At 48.1% G+C, this 19,214-nt stretch overlaps 1 protein-coding gene and 1 long non-coding RNA gene across 10 annotated transcripts in view; one reads left to right on the top strand and one right to left on the bottom strand.

The window, feature by feature from the left end:
* APBA1 (amyloid beta precursor protein binding family A member 1) overlaps positions 1-19,214 on the top strand; it is a 208,543-nt gene that overhangs the window by 141,737 nt on the left and 47,592 nt on the right. The window lies entirely within an intron of this gene.
* Positions 232-18,847, bottom strand: LOC144613985 (uncharacterized). The gene is made up of 3 exons (XR_013551483.2): positions 18,667-18,847; positions 1,926-2,021; positions 232-860 (listed from the first exon to the last, which is right to left on the bottom strand). It is a non-coding gene; the product is annotated as an uncharacterized LOC144613985 (long non-coding RNA).

The following is a 19,214-nucleotide window of genomic DNA, read 5'->3' as shown; positions in this document are numbered from 1 at the left end:
TGATGCTGTTGGCCACAGGACCACCACTTGAGAGCCACTTTCTTAAAGTAACCCCTTAACAGTTTGGAACCGCCATTGTGGCACCTTTTGGAGGGCATCAAGGGACTCCTTCTGAGGTTTTTCCTGCCAGAAGTTTCTGCAGTTTTTCACCCACACTGTGCCTCACGTTGTGGCTTGCAGTAAGGGAGCCCGGGCACCCTTCTCCACAAAAGTCCTGTTTGGGGTTTTAAGCCGAATTGTGCTTCTTTGGGAAAATGTACAGAAGGCTCCTGCTGCCCCTGCTAATGTTTTATTTTCCATTTTTGAAATATCTAAGAAATTTGATAAGCTGGTAAGCTTGGATGTCACAGTCCATTCAAAATAAATCGAGAAGGCTAACCTTTGCCTCCACAGCCTGGCACTAAAGCTTCTCTTGAATAATTTTTAAGCATTTTCACTTAAAATGGGAGCTTGGACTAAAAGAAGGTTTAGGAGGTTAAATTCAATTTCATTTAATTCTGCATCCTGTGATTGCACCAGGTTATTTCTCAGTCCATGTTTTGGAGTGAGAAGCCATTATTGGAAGCTGTTTGTTCATTCGACTTATGCGTGAAGGGCTGTAGAGGTCAGGGGTATCGTTCACCTCCTCTTTCAGTAACAGTCAACATTTGCTGGTAGCTAATTAAATCGCTGGCACCTTTCAGGAAAGGTGGGAAACTGGTTGGGAATGGATCTGCGTCCTCCCCAGCAGGGGGGCAGCATTGAATCAGGTAGTTCAGCGATGCTCTGCGTCTCCCTTCTGTTGTCACTTGCCAACAGTGAAAGACAAGTGCACTCACGTGTAGTCTTCCCCTTGACCTCCAGCTGCCGCCAGGTTCCTTCTGGCAAGAAAGGAAATACGGCAGCATTTTGCAAATGTAGGGGAAGTGGAGCGGATTTTCAAAAGTAAGGAGATGGTCGGGGTGCCTGGGTAGCTCAGTCGGTTAAGCGTCCGACTTGGGCTCAGGTCATGATCTCTGTGGTGTGTGGGTTCAAGCCCTGCGTCCGGCTCTGTGCTGACAGCTCAGAGCCTGGAGCCTGCTTTGGATACTGTATCTCCCTCTTTCTCTCTCTGCCACTCCCCCACTTACCCCTGTCTGTCTGTATATTTGTCTCTCTCAAAATAAAATAAACATTAAAAATTTTTCAAAAAAAGAGTAAGAATGTGGCAAGAGACTGGGTTCTACATCCTTTTAGAAACTCAGAAAGCCATCAGGAAAGAAGTAGCAAGAGCATTAAGTCCAGTTGCTGTCTTTTTTCTCACATACACTAGCTCCTTGACGTAACCGACTTCACCCTGTGGTCCCTGCAGCCTCACGACAAACCCACAACACGGCCCACATTGGGGCTGGGGCTTGCTTTGATTCATTTGAACTGGGAGAACAAGTTAAGCCTCTTACACGATGTTTCATTCAAAAGCTAGAATTATGATAGGATATCGGATGATGCGTTAGAAATTCATTCTGTCAGAAATTCAGCTTGATGGTCAGAGATTGGTGAGTAGGGCTTACTAGGTTATGAAGAGTTAATGCAAAGCAAAAGGCAAAACCTGTGCTTTATTTAAAATACTCTGCCTGTCATTTTTAAGCTGTTTGGATTTGTGGGTTTTATTCCATCTGTCTTGCCACATTCATAGGAAGGACCTTACGGGCACCTGGGTGGTTCAGTTGTTTGAGCGTTTCGCTTCGGCTCAGGTCATGATCTCATGGTTCATGAGTTCAAGCCCCGCATTGGGCTCTCTGCTGTCAGCACAGAGCCCACTTTGGATCTTCTGTCCTCCTCGATCTCTGCCCCTCCCTCCCTCCCTCCCTCCCTCCCTCCGTGTCTCTCTCTCTCTCTCTCTCTCTCTCTCAAAAATAAAACATTAAAAGGTTTTTTTAAAAAAACGAAAGATCTTCATTTCTTACCTCTTGGATGGCATCATGAGAGGAAAATAGAAGTATATACATTATGTTGATTTCCATCTTAGCATCAAAAAATAGTTACTGAATGCTCTGTGTATGCTATTGTAGAAAATGAAAAAGCACTGTTAAAAAAGTGTGGCCCAAAGTCTGCCGGGAGAGTGTATTTTTGTTAAAAATACAAATTACTGCCTTTCCTTTCCAAATTGGAATACCTAGGGTGGGGGCCAGGGATATGTTTTGGTTTTGTTTGCTTTGGTTTATTTCGTTTTGTAAATTCTCCCTGTGATTCTAAAACATATAAAAGATTAAGAACCACTGATTCGCAGGAAACGAATGTATCCTCTGGACATTCGGCCCATGCGAGATCTGTGGTTTTGAGACTTCGCTAAATCTTTTATTAGCCCAGGTCTGGTTTTAGCAAAGGGGACTGTCCCCTTGTGGTCGTGGTCAGCAGACCTGGACAAGGGGCCTTGGATTTCTTGCTGTAGGAGCAGTGCATTGTCAAATGGCATAAGAAACTACGGTGAGTAAATAGAAGGAAATAAAAACCACCTGCATTACCAACGTGCCAGAGAGAACCGCTGATGGCTGCATCTGCTTCTGAGTTTTGCTCTTTCCCGGAGCAAAGTGGCATTTGTTTGTGAGCGAGTCGTATGGAATGTGAAAATGGGATTGCTCATTAGCCAGAACTTGAACATATACTAGAGGCCCAGCACTGATCGAAAATAATTGTTTTCAGGGGCGCCTGGTGGCTCAGACAGTCAGTTAAGTGTCTGACTTCGGCTCAGGTCATGATCTCATGGCTCGTGGGTTCCAGCCCTGCGTCAGGCTCTGTGCTGACAGCTGGGACCCTGGAGCCTGCTTCGGATTCTGTGTCTCCCTCTCTCTCTGCCCCTCCCCTGCTTGCATTGTCTCTCTCAAAAATAAATAAACATTGAAAAAAAATTTTTTAAAGAAAATACTTGCTTCTGGAAAATTGTACCAATACTTAAGTGCTTTGCTTCTAGTAAAGATTTCTCTATTCCTCGTCTGTTTGAAAACTGCCTCCCAAACCCCTTCTGGAAAAATTGTTAAGGAATGACCAGTTCTGAAAAGTTTCACAATCTACCAGTCTCTCTTTAGCCAACAGAAATCATTCTGCGGGGCACCTGGATGGCTCAGTTGGTTAAGTGTCTGAATCTTGATTTCGGCCCAGGTCATGATCTCACTCATGGTTCATGAGTTCGAACCCCCCATCAGGCTCTGCGGTGACAGAGTTCGAGCCCCGTGTCAGCACAGATGCTGACAGTTCCGAGCCTGCTTGGTATTCTCTCTCTCCCTCTCTCTTTCTGCCCCTCCTCTTCAATCTCTCTCTCTCTCTCTCTCTCTCAAAACTAAAATTTAAAAACTCGTTCTGAGTAGAGAACAGAGCATGGTGGAATCAGAGAGATGGGGAGTAACAGGCATCCGGCGTCATTTGGAGGGTTGTGGCTGTTTTGAGTGGGTGTTGTGCAGCTGGAAATGGTGTTTATCTCTACTCACAGAGCTGCACTAAAAGGACGGTAAAATAAGAAAAAGATGTAAAGCCACAAGCACCAGGAGACAGCAGCAGCAAAGAACACACTGCCAGGACCCCGAAGTGGGGCTGGCTGCAGGAGACATTGGTGCTCCCCGGGGCTTCCAGTTGTCCTCTTCCTTCAGGCACAGGGAGCCCGGTGCCGCTCTCGCCCACCCCCTGGAAGTCAGGCGTGGCCTCTGACGTGAGAGTGGTGATGTGCGATGCTCCTGCTGAGCAGGAGCCCTGAAGCCTCGCATTAAGATGATGGGGTCAGGGGCGCCTGGGTGGCTCAGTCGGTTGGGCGTCCGACTTCTGCTCAGGTCACGATCTCACAGTTCACGAGTTCTAGCCCCGCATCGGGCTCTGTGCTTCCAGCTTGGAACGTGCTTCTGGTCTGTGTCTCCCTCTCTCTCTGCCCCTCCCCCACTCATGCTGTCTCTGTCTCTCTCTCTCTAATATAAATAAAAATATTTTTTAAAAAAAGATGATGAGGCATAAGATGGCGGAATCTCTCTTAGCACGGGTCCCGAGGGACCGTGATGAGCAGGGCTCCCTGATGACCCTGGGGACGTGTAGCATGAGAGAGGAATACACTTGTGTTGTTCTAAGCCTTGGGGATGTGGAGTGGTTGTTACACAGCCTGGCCTGATCAATACCGACTAATACACTGATAGGTTTCTGTTGACTCTGCTAAATGTCGGTGAGGATTCGTGCCATGAATCCCCCAGAAAGGCTCAGGAATTAGAGACCCCGCGTACTTCAGGTGGCTGGCATATGGCTGAAAAAAAAAAAAAAAAAAAAAAAAAAGATGGTTTGGAAAGTCTGTCACTGGAAACATTAGATTCCTTCTCCAGCTCAGGCACCAGGTTACCACCCCTTGCCCCCCGGCTCCACAGAGGGTGGGAGGTTTACTGTAAAGGAAAGGGTGACTCAGAGAAGCCTTGGACCTAGGGACACTAGTCACTAATGAAAATAGGAATGAGACACCTTGGAGAACACAGGGCCTACTAAGCAGTGAGAGAGGCTGAGAATGCCTTAGAATTCTTAGCTGTCAGGCTTAGAACCCACCAGCCCCTGGCCCCTTGCAGGAGGTTAGAGTATTCCCTTCCTCTGCACCCCCCTCCCCCCCCCCCCCCCCCCCCCCGGAGGAGACAGGCCCAAGAGCAAATAACTACAGATACTCATGTTTGGGGCTTTCCCGACAGAACACCTGGGTCCCCGCCTGATCTCACTGCAGTGAAGTTTCCTGCCTCTCATGAATCTTCCAGTGGGCTTTTTGGGGACCCACTGTTGTTAAATGAGTGCACGCCCAAGGATCACCAAACATCTGAAGAACATCTATAACATGAAAGACAAAGACACAAAAAAGCAAACGGAGAAAGGAACTTGAAGAAATAAAAGCAGTGTGCTGAGCAAGAGAAAACCGTAAGATACTTATTAGTATCCTCAGAAAGGAGAAAATAAGGGAGGCATCGAATTAGAATAGGGCACCTGGGCAGCTAGGTCCGTTGAGCGTCCAACTTCGGCTCAGGTCATGACGTCACAGCTTGTGAGTTCGAGCCCCATGTCGGGCTCTGTGCTGACAGCTCAGAGCCTGGAGTCTGTTTTGGATTCTGTGTCTCCCTCTCTCTCTGCCTCTAACACACTCGCATTCTCTCCCAAAAATAAATAAACATTAAAAAAAAAAAAAGAATAGGATGCCATCTTTAAAAAAAATTCCTCCCCCCAATTTTTTGACTAGCAAATATGATAGCAGAAATTAAAAATTTTTTAAATCTTTCAGTAGGAGGAGGACAAAGTTGAGGGAATCATCCAGAAAGTAGAACAATGAAGGCAAAAGGAATGGAAAGTAAGTAAGAACATAGATAAAATGGAGAAATTGTGAAACAAAAGATGTTGAGAACTGCCGGCAAAAAGATTGCCCTGGGTACCTAGAACAGTGATGTAAAAATAAAAAAAGGCAGGGGGCACAGAAATTTCAGAACAGACAGGAGGAAGAGAGGATCCTGCGGGCTTGCCAAGAAGTTACAACAGGTCCCAAATGGTCAGGAATCACCGTCCTTTGATCACCCTCAAAATGGTATTGATCTTCTCAAAAGCAATGCTGGAAACTGGCAGGCCTACACACCCTAATTTCCAGTTGAGTGTGAAGGTGGAATCAACATGTTTTCAGATACGCGGGGTCCCAGGAAATTTACATCCCATGTACCTTTGCTCAGGAGGCTACTAGAGGATTGCTCCCCGAGAAGGGAGCATAATTCAAGAAAGAATATGGGGTGCCTGGGTTGCTCAGTAGGTTAAGCATCCCACTTTGGCTCAGGTCATGATCTCACCATTCGTGAGTTCGAGCCCCACGTCAGACTCTGTACTAACAGTGTGGAGCCTGCTTAGGATTCTGTCTCTCTGTCTCCCTCTCTCTGCCCCTCCCCCACTTGCACTCACTCTGTCCCTCTCTCTCTTTCTCAAAACAAATAAACTTAAAAAAAAAAAAAGAGCTTGGGGGAATGAGGTCCCACACAGGAAAGAAACAGAGGGGCTCCCCTGGGTGATGGAGAAGGAGATCCCAGATGACAGCTGTGTAGAGGGACAGGGCATAAGCCAGCGCAGTGTGGGCCAGAACCTGGAGGGTTTCCAGAAAGTCTGGAAGTGAGAGATTTCCTAATATATTTGTACCAAGAGGAATCTTCGATTGTTTTAGCAGAGTTTGGCATAAATTATTGATGAGTACACAGAAAATGAAGCAAATGGAAAAAGTGCAGTTATTTGCGCGAAAAACAATTGTTACACAGGCAAGAAATGCAATAATACACCGCGTGTGTCTCAGCAGGGAGGAGCATAGGTGTAGTCTTCAGAGTATAAACACTGAACATTGATTCGCCGGAAATCATGACATGACGAGGATGAGGGAAGGTATAGTGTAAAAGAGGTAAATCCTGGTCTTTTATAGATGCCAAGAAATAATGGCTAAAATTGAAAAGTTGAGGTGAGGCAGCACGAGTGTGGAAGATCCCAGAAGGAATGCTGAAAGACTGGGCAATGAGGCCATGGAGGGAGGAAAAATGGGGAAAGGGATGATGGTGTTTGCCAAAAGCCTGACTTTTCAAACTATATTCACCCATTTCTTTGCCTTAAATGAAAAACATAAAAGAGTAGGGGTGCCTGGGTGGCTTGGTAGGTTAAGCGTCCGACTTCAGCTCAGGTCATGATCTCAGGGTTCGTGAGTTCGAGCCCTGCGTCGGGCTCTGTGCTGACAGCTCGAAGCCTGGAACCTGCTTTGGATTCTGTGTCTCCCTCTGTCTCTGCTCCTCCCCTACTCATGCTCTGTCTCTCTCTCAAAAATAAACATTTAAAAAAAATTTTTTTAAATATAAAAGAGTAGAATCCCTCAGAGATCATTCATGTACAGCATCATCTCAATGATACTGTCCATTTTCTTGACAAAAGAGAGAAGAGCCAACATCTCTATTATGTGCATGATTTATAGAAAATGTGTCGTATGGTCACTGTGTCATATGGTGAGACACATGTAAGGTTCTGTGTGTGTGTGAAGCATGCACACTTCCATTTGGCTCACCTCCACACACAGAAGAGTAGAGAAGGAAAAGTAGGTCAAGGCGGAGGGTTGAAGAACACTAATTGGGAAGTGGATTTGCACCTTGACAGTGAAAAGTTTGAAGAGTTCAGGAGCTGTGGGCTGGGTAACGGGCATTGAGTCTGGAAACCACGGAGCATGGATGGGAGGACGTGAAGCAGGGATACTACTTACCACAGTGGGAACAGCGCCGGCTGAGGTCAAATGTGGATGCGCTGATTCCTCAGATTTGTATACTTATTTAGGTTCGTGGTTTTTTTTATTTGGAGAGAGAGCACAAGTAGAGGAGGGGCAGAGAGAGAGGGAGAGAGAGAATCCCAAGAAGGCTCCTCATTGTCAGCACAGAGCCCGATGTGGGGCTCAATCCCAGGAACCATGAGATCATAACCTGAGCCAAAATCAAGAGTCAGGCGCTTAACCGACTGAGCCACCCAGGCGCCCCTAGGTTAATGCTTTTTACCTTGAAAATGAAATGTGTTCGAGATACCTTCCTTTACCAGGGTACATTTGCAACCCATTCTGCAACTTAGGACCAGCAGCAGATTGTCCTATCCCTGCCAGTGGGGAGTAATGTTCGAAGTAACAGAACTTAGTTGTCAGTAACAAAAAAGGGAGTCATTTTTCCATGAACTGTGAGGACCTGAACTGACCGGGGTCATTTTTTTTGAGAGAGGTGAAGATCTTACTGTTACAGACTTCAAAATGAAAAGGCTTGACCTTGAAATCCCTTTCAGAGTGCAAATAATTAATTTCAGTCATGAAAAAACAAAAGGGAGTGGGAGAGTCTGTGCTTTTGCTCTCTCCCCCTGGATTTGAAGCATCGTCTCTGATTATTTAACTCACCTTTAGAATTCCACCTGCCCCAGAGAGGCCCTGTTTACAGGGCTGAACAGGTGTCTCCCCACTGACCTCAGACCATTGCCGCGTTGGAATCACTGGGGCAAACCTCTTGCCCGATCTGCACAGCAGAAGGCAAGGTCTCCAATTGGACTTTGTGCTGTGTGGAATGAAATGAAGTGATGGGAAGATTGATTTTTTTTTTTTTTAACTCCCAGACTCTAATCTTTCCTCTTCTCTCGACCCCGTTCCCAGGAGGAATCTTTCTCAGCTTCTTAATGGATCGTCTCACTAGCCAGTGCCTGTGTGACACTGTGGTGTGGAATATGGGGAGAGCCCCCAGGAAGCAAAGGGATGATTTAGCCAGAGAGAAATCTGTCATCACTTTCCAGATAGAAATTCAGCACACAGGGCCACAGTTTGTATGTCTGACCCGATCGCTTAATCAATTGGAGCTCAGGAAACTTCACAAGGGTCTTTAGAAAAATTGTTAGCTCCCCCGACTGTGCGCTCTCAATATTTTCTGATAAGCGGATCGGGGCTATAGAGGGGAGGAAGGGAGGGTGCAGGGAGAGGAACAGATATATCATGGGTAATTGAATTCAGTGGTAACCCAATTAAACCTGGGCCCTGTAGTCTTGGGGAATTATGAAATGTGATTTATCTATAGACATGATCATCTTCCAAATGAGACCCACTCCCATTACTAACTAACTAACTGTTACTAACTAGCTAACTAGTTAGTTAGGCTAACTAACTAGTTAGGCTAACTAACTAGTTAGGCTAACTAACTAGCCTGTTACTAACTAACAGGCTAACTGGAAGCATGTTCTCAATACAGAATGCGGTCCCTCAACCCACTAGCTTTGAGACAGTTTTCAGTGGCCACTTTCTTGAGAATAGCCATAGAGAGGGTGTTGGGATAACAGGCACTCAACTGTGTGCTTGGTGTGCCTAACTGATTTCTTCAGTGGGTCAGGCCATGCCAGCGGGACACCAAAAACTTAATAAGAATAGTAATGAATTTGGGGGGGGGGGTGCGGTGCCTGGATGGCTGAGTTGGTTAAGCGTCCGACTTCGGCTCAGGTCGTGATCTCATGGTTTGTGGGTTCGAGACCCATGTTGGGCTCTGTGCTGACAGCTCAGAGCCCGGAGCCTGTTTCAGATTCTGTCTCCCTCTCTCCCTGCCCCTCCCCCACTCGTGGTCTGTCTCTGTCTCTCAAAACTAAACGTTAAAAAAAATTATTTTTTTTAAAGAAGAGTAATGGATCGAAGAAAATTCAGAGTTGGGCTGGACATTTTGGCCTCAGTTTTCTAGACACAATAGCTGAATATATCTGGGTTATGTGACCCAGGGGCCTCAGCCTACCAGTCAGTCTTTGACGCATTTCACAGAGCTTTAGAGGGCAAATCACCCTGGATATCTGATTCCCTTTGTCTTGGGCAAAGACAAAGAGATCCCCCAGGAACTAATTTCTTAGTGTAAATTCCAGGCATGACTAGACAGACCCCACTGGATCGAGACCACATGGCTCCTTCGGTGTGTAAGGATTCCCATCCCCCAGCACCTGGACTCACCTCACTCGTTGGCTTTGTACTTATGAATTCCAAATTTACTTCTGTTTACCCAAACTTGCTCCCATGCCGCACATCTTACAGGCTCTCACTTCTGTCCACACCACAGTCCCATTCAATTGCACCAAGGCCCCACTCTCTAAAAATGATTCCCAAGATTCCAAGCTTCCTGATTAGAATCAGGATGTTGGGTGTTGGGATCAGTATTTGTCAGGCCCGCTCAGAATTGGTAACCACCAACTTAAACTGTGGACTACAGTCTAACACTTAATCCTTTATGACCTTATTTTCTCCTGTCTCGTAAAGGATGAGCCTGTTGCCTCTTTGACTCACTGTCAGTCAGCTGAAGGCACAGCGTCCTTTCCTCGTCTTGTATCAGAGCACGTCACCCAAAGTGGACGCCCACTGAGTATTCGCTATGTGTAAATCTTGGCCCTGCAGTGGATCTGCTGCGGTTACGTTCAGCTGCTCTCTTCCTCAAGCTAGTTTCCTCGTCAGTAAAATGAGTTAGATTTATTCCCCAGGGTGACCCGTGAGAGAAGGGGATTTCCCAGACACGGAGTCCCCTGCGGAAATGTGACTTGAGAAGCACAGGTGTAGTGCGTTCGTTGCCTTCGTAGGTCGGAGCTCACGAAACATTTAGGGTGGGCCATTGGCAAATTGTGAATTAGAGGGAGTCGCCCATAGCACCCCTTCTTTACCTTCTCTGTGCTGGTGTTTCCCTTTGCTTCCCCGCAGCGCTCGGAGCCCGCATGAGCTCGCTGTGCTGCCCACCCTGGTGAGGCACCACAGTGACCCGAGGTCCCCCTTTCCGCCTGCAGCAGCACCGTATGGTCAGCCTTGTCTTCCAGGGCTGTCCGATTAAGTCACACTGGGCCGCTAATTAGTGCTAATGGCAACATAGACCACCCTGTTCAGGTAACATTTGCCTTTTATGGGCGTCCTCCATTCGAGAGGCTGGTTGGAGAAAGTCTGTTGAGGCAGGAGGACATTTGAACACTAACACTTCTTAGAAGCCAGCCAAGAAGGGAATAATGCCCAAATCCTGGAAAGTGAGGGCTCGATGTTAACACCTGCCCTGATCATGTGCGCTTTTGCACCCACTTTTTTTTTCTTTAGTTTTGAGAAAGACAACGAATGAGGGTGGAGAGGTGCCCTGGCTTCCTCTCAGCCTTGGATGCCTTGAGTCACCTCCTCCTTGTCCTCTCTTCTTCTCCCCCTGCCTTGAAATCAGCATCAGCCTTGGTGGATTTTTTTTTTTTTTTTGACTGTTGCTAGGAAACTATTGACCAAGGTCAAGTGCACATGCTAATTCATTAAGACTTGTTAACAGCATCTTCTGTTGACCTTCCAGTTGTATTCTCAAGCATACAAGGGCAAAGGAAACAATTGTTCCGCTGCTGAAGGAGTCTGTTTTTGTGAAGGGTTCCTGTTAAGGTATTTTGAACTGAGAGGTTGCCCCTCGCCAGTCCACACCTCCTCAGGGAGTTCCAGCCAGCTGTAGTTTTTCCAGGATCTGAATAGCAAGGGATGGAGTTGAGATAGGATCTCAAGTCAAGTAGACAGGCTTTAGGATGGATAGATGTTCACTGAGGGCCTTGGTTTCCCCCAAGTGGATCAATCCCTGGCTGGAAGAAGTGTATTCTTGGCATGTGAGGGAGGGAGTGGTGATGGGGAGAGGGGGAGGGGAACATTGCACTGAAATAGTTAGCTCTATTCTGTTCCCGTTTGTGTTCTGGAAAGGACTAGACTGTAAGCCTCCTCATCTCAGAGTGTCCTCCTGGCCTGCCGTGGAAGAGTGTACATCCCAGCATGGACCATTAAAGCCAACTTTGTTCTTTTTTTATGTTCACAAAAAGTGGGGGGGGGGGGGTTGCTTGGCAGACCCTCTAGGTCAACATCCCAGAAGATTATCCAGAGGAATAACCTTAGAACAAAGGATCTACCAGGAGAGCAAAGATGGGCCCCAGTGTATTTCACCAAGCAGACCTCCCCGACAGGAAGCCTTCCTGAAGTGAGTGATGTGAAAGGAACAAATGTTCCTAAACCTCTGCCGTGCCAAGTACCATACAGTGATTGGGTTGAGTTGTTACACTTGTTCCCCTGCTAACACTTTCGGGTTTCATTAAGCACCAGCTATACACAGGGTGTCGTCTGTGAATAAGAAACGGGGCCTGGCCTCACAGCTACGCTCTTCTGCTTCATTTTGTTGGTGAACCAGAATGAGTTTCGGTTACTGGCCCAGGTCACAGATCAAAGTCTGTCTCACAATTTCTCATCAGCTCGTTCAGTAAATATCTTCAAGTTGCTCCTATGGGTCAGGCACTGTGCAAGACACCGGGGATATAGCAGCAACTGAGACACAGGCTCTGCCTGGAATAGACACAGACCCTGCCTGTGCAGAGTTTACGAGCCACTCTAGGCTAGTCCTTCCGTGCGCCCTCAGCCAGACCCCTCCAGGCCTCCTCTGTTCACGATGCTTTCATCTGAAGCCTTAAGTAAGTGTCTCAGCTATCTCCCGCTCAGTAACAAATTGCCCCAGAACACTGACCTAAAACAAACCACAGTGGTCATCTCACAGCGTCTGCGGTCAGGAATCTGGCCTGGCTTGGCTGGTCCTCTCCTTTAGGGTCTCTCAGAGGCTGCAGTCAAGTGTTCCCGGCCTGCGGTAGCCTTCAGGCTCTACTGGGGAGAGACCTATTCCCGAGGTCATTTGCTTCTTGGCAGGATTCAGCTCCTCAAGGGTGCTATTGGACTCCAGGCCTCAGTTCCCACCTGACTGCCAGCCGGAGGCATCCTCGGTGCCCCACGGGCACTCTCCTGTAGGGCAACTTACTTGATAAAGCAAGCAAGGTGAGAAGGCCTTAGAGGCTGATAGCAAGGTAGATGTCACAGCCTGTTGTAATGCACTCAGAGAGTGACAGCCCATCACCTATGCTGTATTTTATTGCTTAGGCTAAGTCAGTAGCCCACACTCCCTCCCTAAGGAGGGGATCACACAGTGTCTGGACACCCGGGGATGGGGCTCACGGGGCCATTTGCGAAGTCTGCCTACCACATTTCGTGTCTGTCACATGCCAGCAAAGGAATGGTGGACTTAAAACCCGAGGACACAGCATGGCTTGTCCACCCCCAGCTGACCTTGTTGGCCTCTCCCACCTCTGAGGCTGTATCTGTTTCGTTGTCTGGCTGAGAAGAGGGGGATCTGCTGATCCGGAAGCGGCCAACAAGGCGTGAAGCAGCCTGGGCGCGTGGGCCAGCACAGACGGGAGCGGGGCAGCCACGTCGGAGGAGCTGGGACTCAGGACAGCCGATGGGCGTGGGGCACAGGAGGGATTGTCCTGAAGGATTCTTCACGAGGAGAGGATTTTCTCTTTATTCTCAAGGGTCTGCCAGTGTCAAAGGAATTTGCTATAAAGACTCCTTCATAAGTTGGAGTGGTTTTTTTTTAATATTTTTTTCCAGTGTCTATCTTAGCGTGTGAACAGGGGACGGGCAGAGAGAGAGGGAGGCACAGAATCCAAAGCAGGCTCCAAGCTGTCAGCACAGAGCCTGACATGGGGCTCGAACCCACAAACCGTGAGATCATGACCTGAGCCCAAGTCAGATGCTCAACTGACTGAGCCACCCAGGCGCTCCAGGGCAGAGCTTTTTGATCAGTGTCCTCATGATCCCCACTGAACTTTGGGGTTGGGGGTGACCTGGGCCATTGGGCATGTTGCATTCCACCCTGGAAGCATCATCCAGGCTCTGGACCCAGTGTGTTGTATGAATTTATCACTTCCGTATACCATGATGCAGAAGAGGCTGAGAGGCACAGAGTCGAAGGTCTCGTTGGACTAAGAGATCCATGCAGGAGGGAACAGCCCTTGAGGCTGGCTCTCTTCTTGTTGCCCGGACTTCTCCCTCAGGTGTGGAGTGTGGATTGATTCTTTATGCTCCCGTCTCAACCAGCCCCTTGCTGCAGGTCGTTTTCCATCACAGGTTTTATTTATTATTGATGAAGTATGGAGAAGGCAGTGGTGAATAATTCAAGTAGGTTTCAGGTGCTGATTGAACATTAAAGGAAGGAAAGAATGAAAATAAGAGAGCCAGGGAAAGAATTCTGAATTCTGTGTGCCAACAGGACACTAGGTGTAGACATTTTCTGTAACTGTGCCGAAGGCCTAGTGGTTTTCTTCATAGTTTGTCTGATTATGGTGGTTCTCTGGTTAATAAGTGAACATACTATAAGCTTTCCATAGCAGCAGTGAAGATTGTAATGGCTTCAGCCTGCCCTCAGTGGTTCACGAATCCAAACCAAAGCAATGTTGAAGGATGATAGTGGGGGAAATGGCTTCTCCCATGAGTTCGGGAGAGTCCACAGGTGGGGAGTGTTCAATCTGGACACTTGAGAATCAACACCCTGAGATTTTCTGTCTTTTAACTAGTGAATGGAAAGAAGAAAGCATTTGAGAGATGCCCAGTGCTGTAAATGGGCTCCTGCACTGCTCGCCATTTTGAAAGGGGCTTTCTTGAATGGGGACCGACAGCTATAGGAATTGCTTCACACTGACCTGGATTATAGTAGGTGCAGTCCGACTGCCAGCAGGCATGGCCAGAAACATGGCAAGAGGGAGAGAGAAGGACATCCTGTTTCCAACTCTGGCCTGCAGAGTTGGCCACAGCACAGGAAGCCATAGCATGGGTGGATTTTGCAGCTGTGAACTGTTCAGGTCCTTGGCTTCTCTTTTTTCTACCTTTTGACCCTATCACAGCTCACTAAGCAAGTAGACGCAGAGGAAGACCTGTCAGCATGTGTGATAAAGGGCTTGGTGAGAAGAAAGGCTGAAGCCAGCATTAAGGCTGAGTCTCGCCGGTGCTCCGGGCCCTCCTTCTTTCTTGCACCCGTGTCCTTCCCCGTTGCCATGGCTTGTTACGAGGTAGATTGGCACTGGGAGGTCTGTGTCCCATCTTCAGCCCTCGGAACCACCCTGGCCACCTGTTTCCACAAGCTTCCTCCAGTTCGTTTTTCCACCTGCATTTGTCTTGACCTTCCTCTCCTCTGCCGAGGGCCAGTGGACATGGCCCAGCTCTTGAGCCTGACTTGAGATTACCTGTTGATTTGGGTCAAATCATGCTGGCCCTGGGGACAGCTTTCTTTGGTGTGTTTGTAGGGCTCGCCTGCCACATCCCCCTTACTCGGGGTGCAGTGCAAGGATGTTGGGGGCACGCAGCAAATGTACGGGGTGGTGAGTCTACATTCAGTGTCCTGGCCTGCAGAGGCAGGGGCCCTGCATGGCACCGTGTGCCCAGGTGCATTCTGATGCAGGCACCGAGAGGGCCCCCGTTTCCCACCTTCCACCCCTCCTTTACACATGAGCTGCGTGCTTTTTCACAGGTTCTATAAACGTAGCAGAGTTTAGAGTGTGTGAAAGTTTCTGGTTGCACCTCAGATCCGAGTTTATTTTCCCCAGAAATAGTAGGCGTCACTGCCAGAAGGGGTAGGCCGGCCCCTTCTCACAGACGTCAGGTGATGGCGCGCGACCAGTGACATACGACTGCCGGGGGCCTTTCGGGCGCCCAGGGGTTAATGCCGATGAGCCGGACACCCTGGGAGGTGGTCACATCTCCTGTTACAAGTTGCATTATCGACTTGGGCATCTAACACCCTGGAAACAGTCCACCAGACGGGCACTGAGGTCAGGAGTTAGCCTCAGCTCACAAGTAGAGGCACCAGAGCTCGCCCTGCTGCCCAGATAGCACCTGGAGAGATGGAGAATTTTTGGATGTACCAGTTCGAGTGTCACGATGAAGAGGTAGGTGGATCCCAGGGCTTCAGAATGATGTTTGCCTCGTCGCCCTCGGCGTTCTAACCCTCGTGCTGTGAGATTGTAAATTCTCTGCGCTTCCCTCCGTGCTCAGGGTATAGGAACAGAGCAGGAGAGTGGGCATTCTCCAGGGTGGGTGGGAAATGCAGCCGGGTCCACCTGTTGCTTGGAAGGTCAGGACGACCCGTAGAGAGAGGAGGCCGTTTGATCACGTAGAAGCTGGGCTCTTTGCTTCCTCCCCGGCAGCATTGTGTTCTAATAAAAGAGTGACTGTGGGTCCCGTGGCCTCCCCTTCTGTTCTCTGTGTTGTGTCTTTTGCTTTCACGATGCTAACGACGATGAGTGAGCTTGGTGTCTTACGCATTAGGAACTGCTTTGCTAGACAAGGTGATGGGCCTAACGTACCCTGAACAGGGCCCGGCACATAGTAAGCCTTCCAGAGATGGCGGCTGTCCTTGGTAGGTGATGTGTTATTACGGCAAATAACGTGCTCTTGGCTGCATCGCTTAACGTAAACTACAAGTGACTTTGGTTTTTCCTCTTACGGAACTCAGGTCTGGAGGCCTGGGAAGGAAAGTGCAGGCCCCTGATGGGGAAATGAGAGGTTGGCTGCCTCACTTGTCCATCACAAATTGTAATGCATTTCGAACACCTAGAGTGAGGCCCTTTCAAAGGGTAAAAGATAACCTGTATTTCCGGATGGGCTTTATCAGCTGGTAAGTTACCTCAACTTAAAATAATGACACTGGTTAATAGTTAATTCGGCCTTTTTTTTTTTTTTTTTTTTTTGGCCTTTGAGACGGTGGCTTCAGAAGCTTAAGGCCCTTTTGATGGTAATAAAATGAATTGCTTGCTGACAGTGAGAATGCCTCTCTTTGAGGAGACACCTGCATTGCAAGGCTGTCTCTGAGGTCCAAGGTGGTCCAGGGCTTGGGAGCACGCGCCCTGCCCCTCCCCCCCCGCCCCCCCCCCCGTGGGAAAAGAGAGAATAAAAATGGTTAGAATATTTTAACCGACAGTTATCTCAAAATGTTCCATTGGTATTAATTGAATCCATTATAAATGTGTATATAAAACACTTCATTAGGCCCAGGCTATTATCATTTTAATGACATAATTATGCCCCTACAATGCCTGTGCTAACTTTCCTACTTCACCACATTAAGGAAACAGAAATGTGCATTGATAATATAGTTTGAATTGAGAGTGAGTAATTACGGATTTCTTAACCGGTTTCAATTTTCAAAAGCACAAACATGTCTTGGAGCAAGAGAAACCTAATCATATATTTGTTTCTTTTTTTATAACTCTAACATGGAGCAGGGCGAATTTAAAACAACTTAAATCAGTGAGGAAAACAATGTGCGTTTATTTGAGAAAGGGGATAAAGCTGGGTCAACCAAGATGCGCAGCAAAAAAAGCTCTCCGGGGATGCCGGAACTCTCGAAGCCCCACACAGTCCCTGGAGCAGAAGGTTACGTCCCATCACCTGCCACAGGCAACCACGCCTTTGAAATCCCATATAGAACCGGAGTGGTCAGCCTGGTGAGGAATTGAATGACCGAGTGCTTGATTATGGTCTGTTTGAAATGCTACCTTTGAGAGTTCTTGTCGTATCCACAATACTCGTCACATGAGGACGTGTGATTTGCAAACAGTGTCGGACAAGCAAAGAGACCGTGATCAAGGATCAGTAAACAGAACCCTGATCTGCACTTGGGTACTGATACTGTGTGAGCACGTAAGTGCAGTGCTACGTGGGTTCAGGACCAACTCTGTGCATCAACGTATTTTGTGTCTTCTTTGTCCTCCGGTACAAAAGGATCGATGTCTGTGCGTGCTTCCCTGTGTTCGACATATTTATCAGGCTCCTGTTGTATATTTTATGGAGAACCTTGTAAACGTTAAATAATCACATGCTGGGTTCCTTAGCTGGTTAAGCATCCGAGCTCGTGACCTCGGTTCACGGTTGTGAGATTGAACTCTGAGTCAGGCTCTGTGCTGGCGTGAAGTCTGCTTAAGATTCTCTCTTCCTTTCTGTATGCTCCTCCCCTGCTCACGTCACATACGTGGTCATTCTCTCTCTCTCCCTCAAAATAAATCACATCCTGCCCTCATAGTGCTTATTAAAGCATTGTAATTAAACTATTCTATAGTATTTCAATAAAACATAAAGGAAAAAGTGACGTATATAAGAACAGCACTAGTGAGGGGCGCCTGGGTGGCTCAGTCGGTCACGTGTCCGACTTCGGCTCAGGTCATGATCTCGCGATCCGTGAGTTCGAGCCCCGCGTCGGGCTCTGTGCTGACAGCTCGGAGCCTGGAGCCTGTTTCTGATTCTGTGTCTCCCTCTCTCTCTGACCCTCCCCTGTTCGTGCTGTGTCTCTCTCTGTTTCAAAAATAAATAAACGTTAAAAAAAAAAAAAAAAAAGAACAGCACTAGTGAAACATCAGCAATTCTCATGGGAGAGGGCTCCCACTCACCGAAGAGAATAGGAAAGATTTCACTAAAGAAGTAACACTGGAAATGAGGCTTTGGAGGCTCATGGACATGTGCAGTTGAGACAAGAACATGGACAAGGGCAGTGCACAAAAACCCTCAGGTTATATACAGGAAGCAGGAAATAGCTCAGTTTGGCTTGATGGTAGAGAATAATAACCGGAAGGGGGAAAAGTGGTGAAGAAACTAAGGCCAAACCTTGGAGTGCCTGAAGTGCCGGGGTGGAGTCTTGGATTTATTGTCTACACAAGCAGGAACCGCGGAAGTTTTTAAATTGGGGCGTGATTGCTCAGAGCTTGTTAAAATTGTATTAAAAAAAAAATGGTTATTGTTTATTTGTTTTTGGGAGAAAGACAAAACACGAGTGGGGGAGGGGCAGAGAGAGAAGGACACACACAGAATCTGAAACAGGCTCCAGGCTCTGAGCTGTCAGCACAGAGCCCGCCACGGGGCTCGAACTCACGAGCTGTGAGATCATGACCTGAGCCCAAGTTGGACGCTTAACCGACTGAGCCACCCAGGTGCCCCTAAAGTTGTATTTTAAAGTGGGAGTCAACAGGTACTTAGTGAAAGGTGTCTGGTTGTCTTAGTCAGTCTGGGCTGCTGTGTAAGAAAGACACCGCAGACTGGGTGACTTCAACAACAGAAATTGGGGCACCTGGGTGGCTCAGTCGGTTAGGTATCCAACTCTTGATTTCTGCTCAGGTCATGATCTCCCGGTTCTCGTGATATCAAGCCCCACATTGGGCTCTGCCTGGACAGCACAGAGCCTGCTTGGGATTCTCTCTCTCCCTCTCTCTCTCTGCCCCTCCCCTGCCTCGTGCACACGTTCTCTCTCTCTCTCTCTCTCTCTCTCTCTCTCAAACATATTAAAAAAAACCAAACGTATTTACTTCGCACAGTTCTAGAACCTGGGAAGTCTGAAATCAGGGTGCTTGCATGGTCAGCTACTGGTTTAGACCCCCTTCCTTATTTGCAGACGGCCACATTCTTGCTGTGTTCTCGCACCGTGGAGAGCAGAGACAGGAAGGAGGCTCTTTTGTGTCTCTTCTTGTACGGGCACTAATCCCATTATGAGAGCTCCATCCCTGTGACCTAATTACCTCACAAAGGCCCCGTCTCCTCATACTACCCCACTGGGTGCTAGGGTCTCAACATCTGATTTGAGGGGGACACAGTTCATAGCACTAGTGAAGAAGGTCCATGAGCACTTGGTGCTTGGGCCTCATGGGGTATGTGGGTTGCTTGGTGACTTTAAAAAAAAAAACTAGGGGTGCCTGGGTGGCTCAGTCAGTTGAGCGTCCAACTTCAGCTCAGGTCATGATCTCACAGTCCATGGGTTCGAGCCCTGCGTCGGGCTCTATGCTGACAGCTCAGAGCCTGGAGCCTGCTTCAGATTCTGTGTCTCTATGTCTCTGTGCCCTTCCCCCACTCATACTCG

This window comes from Panthera onca, chromosome D4 (assembly GCF_046562875.1).
Source record: "Panthera onca isolate mPanOnc1 chromosome D4, mPanOnc1 haplotype 2, whole genome shotgun sequence".
NCBI lineage: Eukaryota > Metazoa > Chordata > Mammalia > Carnivora > Felidae > Panthera > Panthera onca.
The sequence above is the reverse complement of the archived record's forward strand: the minus strand, read 5'-3'. Positions and strand labels throughout refer to the sequence as shown.